This window comes from Mesoplodon densirostris, chromosome 2, assembly GCF_025265405.1.
Source record: "Mesoplodon densirostris isolate mMesDen1 chromosome 2, mMesDen1 primary haplotype, whole genome shotgun sequence".
NCBI classification, from domain to species: Eukaryota; Metazoa; Chordata; class Mammalia; order Artiodactyla; family Ziphiidae; genus Mesoplodon; species Mesoplodon densirostris.
The window spans coordinates 125,078,408-125,091,153 of record NC_082662.1 but is presented as its reverse complement, the minus strand read 5'-3'; the positions used below and the strand labels follow the sequence as shown (position 1 = coordinate 125,091,153).

The 12,746-nt window shown below is 41.3% G+C and overlaps 1 pseudogene; it reads left to right on the top strand.

Annotated features, from left to right (window-relative positions):
* The first annotated feature begins 6,932 nt into the window (after positions 1-6,932).
* Positions 6,933-8,426, top strand: LOC132476045 (large ribosomal subunit protein eL43-like; annotated as a pseudogene).
* Positions 8,427-12,746: the final 4,320 nt, after the last annotated feature.

Sequence of the window (12,746 nt, the reverse complement as noted above, 5' to 3'; positions counted from 1 at the left end):
ACCCCGTGTCCTCAGGTCCATTCTCTATGTCTAAGGTACATTTCTCTTATAATTAGTGATGTTGAGCATTGAGCATCTTTTCACGTGCCTCGTGGCCATCTGTATGTCTTCCTTGGTGAAATGTCTATTTAGGTCTTCTGCCTATTTTTTAACTGGACTGTTTGTTTTTTTGATATTGAGCTCCATGAGCTGTTTGTATATTTTGGAGATTAATCCTTTGCCTGTTTTTTCATTTGCAGATATTTTCTCCCATTCTGAGGGGTGTCTTTTGGCCTTGTTTATGGTTTCCTTTGCTGTGCAAAACATTTTAAGTCCCATTTCTTTATTTTTGTTTTTATTTCCATTACTCTAGTGTTTTGTTTTTAAGAGATCATTTTTCTCTCCTTAATAGAAGCATCTTGCTTAAGAAGAGTTGCCTTGGTCTACAGACTATTAGCCTACTAACTAATCCTAATCTGTTAAAGAGTTGGATAATTGTTAATGGCTAACCAATTGCTTTTTATCTAATCTTTGGGGTATTTTGGTTGTTGATTTTTTTTTAGTTAATCTGAAGAACTCCAAAAATTTAAGCATTTAAGATCTCAGAACCAAAATTAATTGGACTTCATAAAATTCCTCTTAGTTACCCTTGCCCTAGGTAGTAAGTAAATTTGGTGTTATTCTCAGACTGGATAAGTAGTACAGTAAAGTAGTATGAACAAATAAGAGGCTTTTCCCATCTGTCTTTAAGCCGTATTCTCCATCATATATTTTGTAAGGAAATGGTAAATGAAAAAAATTTAAATAAAATTTTAAAATATTTATTATTTACTTGGTTGCATTGGGTCTTAGTTGTGACGTGCCAGCCCTCTAGTTGTGGCACTCAGGCTCCAGAGCACACAGGCTCAGTAGTTGCAGCGCATGGGCTTGGTTGCCCTGTGGCATGTGAGATCTTAGTTCCCTGACCAAGGATCAAACCCCTGTCCCCTGCATTGGAAGGCAGATTCTTAACCACTGGACCACCAGGGAAGTCCCAGTAAATGAAATTTTAGTAGCTGTTTAGTTCCTGATCTGTCTTCATTATATTGAACTGACCCCTCTTTATTATAATCCCCACCTGCACCCATGCCCACACACAAAACAAGAAAACAGAACACAAATGAAAAATCTTTCCAAGTTGCTTAAGAATTTAAACATCTGAGCCAAAGCTGATGACAATAAAACAAGTTACTGTATAGCCATTAATCACCTTGCAAGTAGGGCTAAGGACTAAGGTGTCAAATTAACTATATTGGCAATGCTGAGCTATAAACTTTCTATACCTGTAAAAAAACCCCAAAAACTACAATATCATCACATCTAAGAAAATTACTCTATAATAACAAGCAAAAAACATATTCACTTTAAGAATGGCTTTGGTAACTTTTTCTTTAAAAACCGGGATTGCATTTTCTTTTTCATGACATTGACTCTTTCAAGATTCCAACCTAACAGCCACTATGGAGAACAGTATGGAGGTTCCTTAAAAAACTAAAAATAGAATTACCGTATGACCCAGCAATCCCACTACTGGGCATATACCCTGAGAAAACCATAATTCAAAAAGACAAAGGCACCCCAATGTTCACTGCAGCACTATTTACAATAGCCAGGTCATAGAAGCAACCTAAATGCCCATCGACAGAAGAATGGATAAAGAAGATGTGGTACATATATACAATGGACTATTACTCAGCCATAAAAAGGAAGGAAATTGGGTCATTTGTAGAGATGTGGATGAATCTAGAGACTGTCATACAGAGTGAAGTAAGTCAGAAAGAGAAAAACAAATATCACATATTAACGCATATATGTGGAACCTAGAAAAATGGTACAGATGAACCGGTTTTCAGGGCAGAAATTGAGATGCAGAAGTAGAGAACAAACGTATGGACACCAAGTGGGGGGAAGCAGCGGTGGGTGGGAGTGGTGGTGGGATGAATTGGGAGATGATTTGGGTTGACATGTATACACTGATGTGTATAAAATGGATGACTAATAAGAACCTGGTGCATAAAAATATAAAATAAAATAAAATTCAAAAATTCAAAAAAAGAAAGATTCCAAGATAGGATTCTTGTTAAAATGTTCAACATTCTGTATTTGCCTATTGTTTTCTCCTAGTGCCATTTCACTTGTTCCACTATTCCCTGTATTTCCTGTAAACTTCAGACTAGATCTAGATGTTAGAAATTAGAGGTTTGATTCGATTCAAGTTAAGTGTTTTTTAGTAAAAACACACTACAAATTATATATTGTTCACTTCTTATTGCATCACATCATATCAGAGTGTGCATAATATCGGGTTGTCCACTATTAATAAAACTAAGTTTGATCACTTGGTAAAAGTGGTGGCTGCTAAAACTCTAAATTGTAAAGGTACATTTTAACTTTGCAGTTGGTAAGTAATCCATGTGGTGATATTCCTGCACTGTAAGAATAGCCTGACTTTCACAACCTGGAGAGGCAAACTTCTGGCACTTCCTGAAATAATCTAGAAGTGGCTGTGCTGTAGTGGAAAGAGCAGTGAGTGAGGATTTCAAAGACATGGATTTGAGTCCTAGTTCTGCTGTGTGACCTTCAGCAAATTTTCCAAGCCTGTTTATTAATTTTATAATGAAGATAATACCTTACAAAGTGATGAGAATAAATCCTATGAAAGTATTCTGAAATATCTTTAATTCACCTTACAAATGTAAGGAATCATTATTCTGAGTTAAAGCTTTTATGTCTGTAAGTATAGGAAAATGCCTAAGCACTCACCAGCACTACTAGTATAATCATCTCATACCACTGCTTAGCATTAAGCATGGTACATCGAAGGAGCTCAGAAACCGTTTTCTGAACAAAATAACACGTCCTAAGGAGTTCCAGAGAACCAGGGGCTAATTCTACCATAGAATATTCCCAATTACTAGAGCATGTGAAAAGAATTCTCCAGGGGAACATGAGGCTGGGATCCATACTCAGAGACGGGATGACCTAGTCTTTCCTATTCTGGGATGTGGTTCCAGCTACCCAGACATGATCCCATTTCCCCTAATGTACGTCTTGTTCCCAAGACCCAGAAAGTCAACTGCCCCAGATCTTAGAGGAATGTCCCATTCCTTCAGTCTAACTTTCTCCTAGTCTGTGCATATATATGTTTCTCATTTCCCACTGGTTGGAACTTGGATGCAGGGCTAGTGGTGAGCCATTACCCACCATAAACAAAAAGGCAGTATCCCAGAAAATGATGGAATGAGAAAGGAAGAGCCCTACACCCCTGACTGTTCACCTGGTTGGACATTTCCATGGTGAGACAGCTTGGTTAAATAACCCTTATTTTGGTCTGTGTTAAAGAAACAAAACCAATGTCATCATCTTTAGCCTCTTTTATAGCTAAAGTGCAATACCTGGGCTCTGCCCATCTGGCCTTCCCACTGCAGAGTTATGGAGGCCTTGGGGAGCTCTGGCTGCTAGCAACTACTTTGAAGTGCACCAAAAATAAGGTGGATTAATGGATAAATAAAGAAATGAGTAAATATATAGATATGTAGAAAAGCCAGTATAATACAATAAGTCCCCCACACATGAACGAGTTCTGTTCCGAGAGCACGTTCGTAAGTCCAATTTGTTCGTTAAGTCCAATAAAGCTAGCCTAGGTACCCAACTAACACAATCAGCTATATAGTACTGTACTGTAATAGGTTTATAAAACTCTTCACACAAATAGTACATAAAAAACAAACACAAAAAATAAAGGAAACATTTTTAATCTTACAGTACAGTACCTTGAAAAGTACAGTAGTACAGTACAACAGCTGGCATACGGGGGCTGGCATCGAGTTAACAGGCAAGGAGAGTTACTGACTGGAGGAGGGAGAGGAGGTGGGAGATGGTAGAGCTGAAGGATCATCAGTAATAGGAGACGGAGGGCAAGCTGCAATTTCACTCACGCCTGACGTTGATGGCAAAGGTTCTGGTTCCTTGCTGGATTCAATTCTATCTACCCTCTTGAATAAATGATCCAGTCATGTCTGGGTAGTAGCTCTTTTTTCTCATCATAGATGACATGGTAGAACTGGATTGCATTCTGAACTGCTGCAAACTTCTTGTACCTTTCTACGTTTGGGTCCTGTGCATCAAAAACTAACAGTGCCTCCTCAGATAAAGAAGATCCCCTTGCCATTTCCTGCATCCTGAATCTCATCAGTTCTTCAGTTACTTCTTCCTCTTGTCTCTCCTCGTCCTTTCTCTGGGCCTCCAATTCCACCAGGTCTTCATTAGTAAGCTCCTCGTGTTGCACAGCAAGGAGTTCAATGAAGTCATCCTCTTGCAGATCTAGCTCCAGCTTCTCGCTGAGGGTCACTAAGTTGCTGAAGACCTCTTTGGACTCCTCATTCACCTCCTCAAATCCATAAAAATTGTGAACAAACTTTGAGCAAAGGTTCTTCCAAACCCCATTTATGGTGACAGCCGTAACCTCTCTTCAAACAATGTCCATGTTTTTTATGGCCTCGTAGATGTTACAGTCCTTCCAAAGTTGTCACAGGGTTGTTCCTGATTTGTCACTCACCTTTACTGCCTGACAAAAAGTGTGACTTTTAAATAATATTTCCTTGGACTTGAGGACATGAGGAGGGGGAAGGGTAAGCTGGGACGAAGTGAGAGAGTAGCATGGACATATATACACTATCAATTGTAGAATGGATGGCTGGTGGGGGGCAGCCGCATGGCACGGGGAGATCAGCTCGGTGCTTTGTGACCACCTAGAGGGGTGGGATAGGGAGGATGGGAGGGAGATGCAAGAGGGAGGAGATATGGGGATATACGTATATGTATAGCTGCCTCACTGTTATAAAGCAGAAACTAACACACCACTGTGGGGCAGTTGTACTCCAATAAAGATGTGGAAAAAAAAACACCCAAGGTCATCAGAAAAAAATTTTCTATAATAAATAAATACTTCTTTTTTCTTTAACAGATCTTTATTGGAGTATAATTGCTTCACAATACTGTGTTAGTTTCTGTTGCACAACAAAGCGAATCAGCCATGTGCATACACTATAACTCCCTGGCCCATAGGTTGGAGGAGCAACATAGTATTTGGTGGCAGGTGCACTACTTTGATATTGGGATTTAAGTTGTCCGTGAATGCAGCGTGGCCCGGAGCACTGTCCAGCAGCAAAAGAATGTTGAATGGGACATCCTACTCCAAGCAATATTTCTCTACCTCCAGGATAAAGTGGCGGAAAAAACAGTCCTGGAATATAGCCTTTGTAACCCAGGCTTTGGGGTAACTCTTCCACACAACAGGAAGAGAGCCCTTGGCTATGTTTTTAAGGGCTCTTGGGTCCTCTGAATGATAAACTAAGAGAGGCTTCAGCTTCATATCTCCAAAAGCATTGCCACCAAACAACAGAGTTAGTCTAACCTTTGCTGCTTTATAGCCTGATATCAACTTTTCCTCCTTACTTATGTAACTTCGGTCTGGCATCCTCTTCCAGTATGGTCCTGTCTCATACACATTAAAAACCTGTTCGGGTAAATACGTGCCTTCATCAACAGTTTCTCGAAGTGTTTCAGGAAATTCCTGGGCAGCTACCATATCCGCACTTGCTGCCTCACCACTTACTTTTACACTGTGAAGGTTGGCTCTAGCCTTGAAACAGTGAAATCACCCATGGCTGGCATTAAAAGATGCGCCCTCTGATTCTTTGCTGTGTTTCTTCTTTAAGTCTTCATAAAGGCTTTTAGCTTTCTCTTGAATTGGCATTAAGCTGAGCAGGACTCAGCACTGATGCTGATCCTGAATCCACACGCTGAGAAGTTTCTCCATCTCCTCCATCACTTTTCCATGCTTCTCTGATATTATTGTCGACATCATCGGCACACCAGACTTCCATGTTCCGTGATCTTGTCCTTGTTCTTTAGATTCGTGCTGATGGTGGAATGATTCATGTTATAAGAATGAGTGGGGCTTCCCTGGTGGCGCAGTGGTTGAGAGTCCACCTGCCGATGCAGGGGAAACGGGTTCGTGCCCCGGTCCGGGAAGATCCCACATGCCGCGGAGCGGCTGGGCCCGTGAGCCATGGCCGCTGAGCCTGCGCATACGGAGCCTGTGCTCTGCAACGGGAGGGGCCACAACAGTGAGAGGCCCGCGTATAGCAAAAACAAAAGAATGAGTGATGGCTACCATCTGTCCACCTCACTCCACTCTCTCAATTATTTTCACTTTCATTTCCATCGTTATCTCTTGGCATTTCTTAGCAGTACCAGCTATATCACTGCTGCGTTTAGGCTTGCTTCCGGACATCCTGGGCTTGAAATAAAGACACTGTACCACTGTACTACTGTACTCTATACAGTACTATAAAGTACACAAAAGCACAACCACTTGTAGAGGATGCACGCACCTGACAATCTACACCAGACATGTGAACTAACTTACGTGATTGGACATGGGGACGCACGTTCGCATCTTTGAAAGTTTGCAACTTGAAGGTTCATATGTAGGGGACTTACTGTAAAATGTTAAAGACAGAATCTAGGTGGTTATATACAGTGTTCACTATAAATTCTTTCAATTTTACTGTATGTTTGAAAATATTCATAATAAAATGTTAAGGGGAAAATACCATCATCTCACCTTAAAAAAGTATTCTAATAGTCTCATAAATGTTTTTGTTGTTGTTTGGTTGTTTGCTTTTAGAGTAGATTTGTTTAATTCAGAATCCAAATGCAGTCTACATGTGACATTTGGTTAATACATATCTTCGTTATTTTTCTTTGTTTCCTGTTCATTGTCATTGTTGGGGTTCAACAGGAGCCAAGGCAGGCAAGATATGCCTGGAAAAAGTGTAAATTATTTCACCAGAGCCAAGGGAATTTAGGAACTCTCATCAAGCTGCTTATACTAGAAGAGGTCATCTATGCTTCCAGAAAAACTCAGTGTCCAAGGGGCTGTGCACAAGAGGTCTCTATTTGAGCCCATATATGGCAACAGGGACTCAAAACTTTTGATCTCAGGAGCAGACATCGGGCATCAGGAAGGTATCTAACAGACATGGGGGACCGTTTGAGGGATACACACTCCCATCTTCCTGTACTCTTAAATGATGCATTGCTCATAATTAGCATGCAAAGATTTGACAGATGAATGAATGGCAGGGTCTCAGTCCCTGTTCTCCTGGGTTGTTTCTCTCATGAATCTGAGTGTGCTGCTGTGTGCCTGTAAGCAGTGCACCTACAAGAGAAGGCATGAGTTCCCCAACTGAAGGTTTAAGACACACAAAGAATGTAGGATTTCAGTTATTGAGATGGTATGTGAAGCCAGGGTAACTCGATGTTGAGTCACAGAATGTTGGAATGACTTAAACGTTTCCTGATTTGAGTTTTGTGTACTGAGCCTGGTGTTGAGGATATTTGGGCCTCAACTATGAAGAAGAAGAAGAGGGCTTCAAGAATCGGAAATAGCCTACTCCATGCATAGCATTTTCTTACTAAGCAGGTCACCCACTGTCCCTTGCTTGGCCAGTGCACAGAGGCTAAGGAAACTTCATAAGCAGAGTCCCTCACTTGAAAAGCTCCTTTCCAAGGCCCTCAGTTTTCCTCAATGAAAAACGAAAGCAAGCAGTAGTCTCAGGCAGGTGGAAGCCATGGACCACTGGGGGTCATCCTCTATTCCTTGGTGGCAGTCTCAAGATGGTCAGCAGTCCCTCCACATCCACATATTTGACCCCAAGGAGAAAAAGCTAAATGAGTCACTGCTTGGGACCACTATGATCCTGGTTTCACTCACCAACCCAAGACCATCCTGGCAGAGGTAGGTTTCAGGAAGTGGGGAGGACCAGGTACTTCAAGGAGCTGGACTTGGGACAGTGTGGAGGGAGATCAAAGGGCTGAAGCCCCAAGGGGCTCACTCTTAGGTGAGAAGCACCACCAGTGCAAGACAATGCAGAGAAAGTTAGAGACATGGAATCACACATTAGTTAAGAGGCTGAAAGAAAAAATTTTAAACTATTAATAATCAAAAAAAATTTCAATCAACCAAGGTAGAGGGAAGATTGAATTATCTTCTCACTCTCTCTATAGATACTGATACTATAAAACTGTTTTGCTCTCTGGGCTCAGAATTAGTTTGTGGTAATGTGGCTAAATGCACTAAAAAGGTCAGAACTGTTAGTAAATATGGGACTGTAATGGTGCCTCCCTCAGGAAAATTGTGAAGAAAATTGAAATCAGCCAGCACACCAAGTACACTTGCTCCTTCTGTGGTGAAACCAAGATGAAGAGACAAGCTGTGGGGATCTGGCACTGTGGTTCCTTCATGAATGGTAGCTGGTGGTGCCTGGACCTACAATACCACCCCTGCCCTCACAGTAAAATCAGCCATCAGAAGACTGAAGGAATTGAAATTCCAGTAGAGACTCCACCATTTGAAACATTGCTAGCTTATAATAAATGGGTAAATTTATTACAACAACAACAAAAAATTGTTGTCTTGTGAAGAAATGATAAAGAGTATGCAGCCAAAAATGCAGGGGAAAAAATGTATCACAGGGCTCTATCACAGCTAATAACAACATGTTACTTTTTCTGGATTTTTTTGTTGTTTGTATTTATCAGCTTTTAAAAACTTATATTTTTGTTAATTTTTTTCTTATTCCAAATATTCCCTTTTGTACTTATATTTGTTTTTTTTAATTTTTAATTTTATTTTTATTTATTTTTGGTTGCATTGGGTCTTCATCGCTGCACACGGGCTTTCTCCAGTTGCAGCAAGCGGGGGCTACTCTTAGTTGTGATGCGCAGGCTTCTCACTGCAGTGGCTGCTCTTGTTGTGGAGCACAGGCTCTAGGCGCGTGGGCTTCAGTAGTTGTGGCACGTGGACTCAGTAGTTGTGGCTCGCAGGCTCTAGAGCACAGGCACAGTAGTTGTGGCGCATGGGCTTAGTTGCTCCGTGGCATGTGGGATCTTCCTGGAGCAGGGCTCGAACCCATGTCCCCTGCATTGGCAGGTGGATTCTTAACCACTGCGCCACCAGGGAAGTCCCCCGGTATTTGTTGTTTTGTTTTAATATTTATTTATTTATTTATCTGCACCGGGTCTTAGTCGTGCCTCGCGGGATCTCCGTTGCTGCGTGTGGGATCTTCGTTGCGGCATGTGGGATCTTTTATATAGTTGCGGCATGAGAACTCATAGTTGTGGTATGCGAACTCATAGTTGTGGCATGTGGGATCTAGTTCCCTGAGCAGGGATTGAACTCGGGCCCCCTGCATTGGGAGTGTGGAGTCTTAGCCACTGGATCATCAGGGAAGTCCCTCCTTTTGTACTTACATTTGTATTCATTGTTTTGTATCTTTTTTCTTAAAAGAGATCCCATTATCCAAAAGAACTGAAAGCAGAGACTCCAAGAGATACTTGCACACCAATGTTCACAGCATTACTCACAATAATAGTCAAAAGGTAGAAACAACCCAAGTGTCTATCTACAGATGAATGGATAAATAAAATGTAGTATATACATACAATGGAATATTATTCAACCTTTAAAAGGAATGAAATTTGATTATGTTACAATGTGAATGAACCTTGAAAACATTATGCTAAGTGAAATAAGCCAGACACAAAACAACAAGTACTGTATGATTCCACTTATATAGGGTCCCTGGAATAGATATGTTCATAGAGACAAAAGTTATGGGCCAGGGGAGAGGGGGGAATGGAAAATTAGTTTAATGGGTTACAGAGTTTCTATTTGGGATGATGAAAAAGTTCTGAAAATATATAATGGTGATGGTAGCATAACAATGTGAATGTACTTAATGCCACAGAATTGAACACTTAAAATTGTTAAAATGGGGGGTTTCCCTGGCGGTGCAGTGGTTGGGGGTCCTGCCGATGCAGGGGACACGGGTTCGTGCCCCGGTCCGGGAGGATCCCACATGCTGCACAGCAGCTGGGCCCGTGGGCCATGGCCACTGGGCCTGCGCGTCCGGAGCCTGTGCTTCGCAGCGGGAGAGGCCACGGCAGTGAGAGGCCCGCGTACCGCAAAAAAAAAAAAAAAAAAAGGTTAAAATGGCATATATATATTCTTACCATTTTCTTTATTCCACAGTTTTAAAAGGGGGCTCCCTAAAGTTGTTTAAGCCTTAGGCCCACAAACTTGGATCTGTTCCTACCAATGGAATAAACAATTCCATAATAACACAAACATAACATTTTAAAATGAGAATCACATATTCAGTAACAGAAGGGTTAAGGGGTTTTTTTTCCTCTTAATAAACGAGATTCATCAAACTATTGGAAAATGGGAAGTTCTGCTTTTCAGAAATCCTAAATGATAAATCACAAACATCAGATTCCAGATTTTCTATACAAAGACCACTCAAACTAAAGATGGCTTGACTCATACTATTCATTAAAATTGCCTAGGAGGGGGCTTCCCTAGTGGCACAGTGGTTAAGAATCCACCTGCCAATGCAGAGGACATGGGTTCAAGCCCTGGTCTGGGAAGATCCCACATGCCGAGGAGCAACTACGCCTATGTGCCACAACTACTGAGCCTGCGCTCTAGAGCCTGTGAGCCACAACTATTGAAGCCTGCGCACCTACAGCCCGTGCTCCACAACAAGAGAAGCCACCACAATGAGAAGCCCGTGCACCACAGTGAAGAGTAGACCCCGCTCACCGCAACTAGAGAAAGCCTGCGCACAGCAACAGAGACCCAATGCAGCCAAAAAAACCCCAATAAATAAATTTTTAAAAATGCTGGTAGATATATATTTTAAAAAAAAGTTACCTAGGAGGGACCACATTATGGTTTAGACATATTATAGAAACAGAAGTCCAGAATCCCTAGGCACTCATTCCTATCCTGCACTCAACAAATTCTTGTGGAAGTTTCTTTTGTATGAAAACAGTAAAAGAAAAAGTTTATTTTAAAGAGAACTGGAGGATGTTATGAGAGTTTCATGGTATGTAGTAGAGATTTCTATACCGTAAATAATGAGGAAATCCTGGAGCTGACCTTTTTTCTCAAAGTTTTGGAGAAATCTTCTTTGGAGATTTGATGTTTCCAATAAAAATCCTTACTAATATGCTTTACAATTAGCTTTCACCAGGAATCTAAGTTGAAATTTAAAAATATATTGTTCCATTACTTTCATATCCTCACTTTAAATGAGCAGATAAAAACCAAGAAGAGCATAGAATGTTGTGCCTTATTCCCCATAAACCCAAACTGAAAGTTTAACACACTACTTTATTAGCAAGAGGTAAATTAAGTAGTAGTTATAAATTTTTTTTTTCTTTTGGCTGTGCAGCAAGGCATGTGGGATCTTAGTTCCCGGACCAGGGATCAGGATCGTACATGCGCCCACTGCAGTGGAAGCACAGAGTCTTAACAACTGGACCACCAGGGAAGTCCCTTATAAATGTTTAATACAGAATTACTCAGCAGTTTTAATAATAAACCGAATGAACATTTAACCAAGAATTACTGGATTATTTTTAAAGTCTATTACATATCTCATCAGGTAACTAGAATTCTTCTTTCAAGCCTTAGAATGGTGCAAATAATATACTCACAGGTCATGGAATTAAAGAAACCCTTCCTTTTATACAAATCCGAAGGTCCACACTTGTGGGTTGGAGGTCACCAGCCACAGTCATCACTTTAGGAGCATGCTAATTTTTAGTAGTTAAACTCAGAAGAGTCCCTGTATTAATGTAGAAATGGGATGTTATTGATGAGTGTTATTAAGATACTATTTATATTAGGACTCTGGATTAAAAGTGATAGAACTCCATCCCAAACTATTTAAAAATTTTAATTTTATTTATTTGGTTGCGCCACATCTTAGTTGCAGCTCACCAGCTCCTTAGTTGAGGCACACGGGCTCCTTAGTTGTGGCATGAGAACTCTTAGTTGTGGCATGCACTTGGGATCTAGTTCCCTGACCAGGGATTGAACCTGGGCCCCCTGCACTGGGAGCACAGGGTCTCATCCACTGCGCCACCAGGGAAGTCCCTCCCAAACTATTTTAAACAAAAAAGGAAATTGATTGGCTTCAGGCATTTGCTTGGCTTTGGACACGTGTATGGCTTCAGGTATGGCTGGAGTCAGGGGTTCAAATGTTATCAGAATGTTGTCTCCCTATTTCCATGCTTTCTCTATGTTGACTTCATTCTCTAGAAGATTTTCCTTATGTGGTGGGCAAAGGAGAAATTTTCTTCCCTATAGGATACACTTTGTTTTTTTTTTTTTTTCCTTTTTTTTTCTTTTTGCGGTATGCGGGCCTCTCACTGTTGTGGCCTCTCCCGTTGCGGAGCACAGGCTCCGGATGCGCAGGCCCAGCGGCCATGGCTCACGGGCCCAGCCGCTCCGCGGCATATGGGATCCTCCCAGACCGGGGCACGAACCCGTATCCCCTGCATCGGCAGGCGGACTCTTAACCACTGCGCCACCAGGGAAGTCCCTCCCAAACTATTTTAAACAAAAAAGGAAATTGATTGGCTTCAGGCATTTGCTTGGCTTTGGACACGTGTATGGCTTCAGGTATGGCTGGAGTCAGGGGTTCAAATGTTATCAGAATGTTGTCTCCCTATTTCCATGCTTTCTCTATGTTGACTTCATTCTCTAGAAGATTTTCCTTATGTGGTGGGCAAAGGAGAAATTTTCTTCCCTATAGGATACACTTTGGACAACATATTGTCAGATAATTACATAGAATATCACAGAG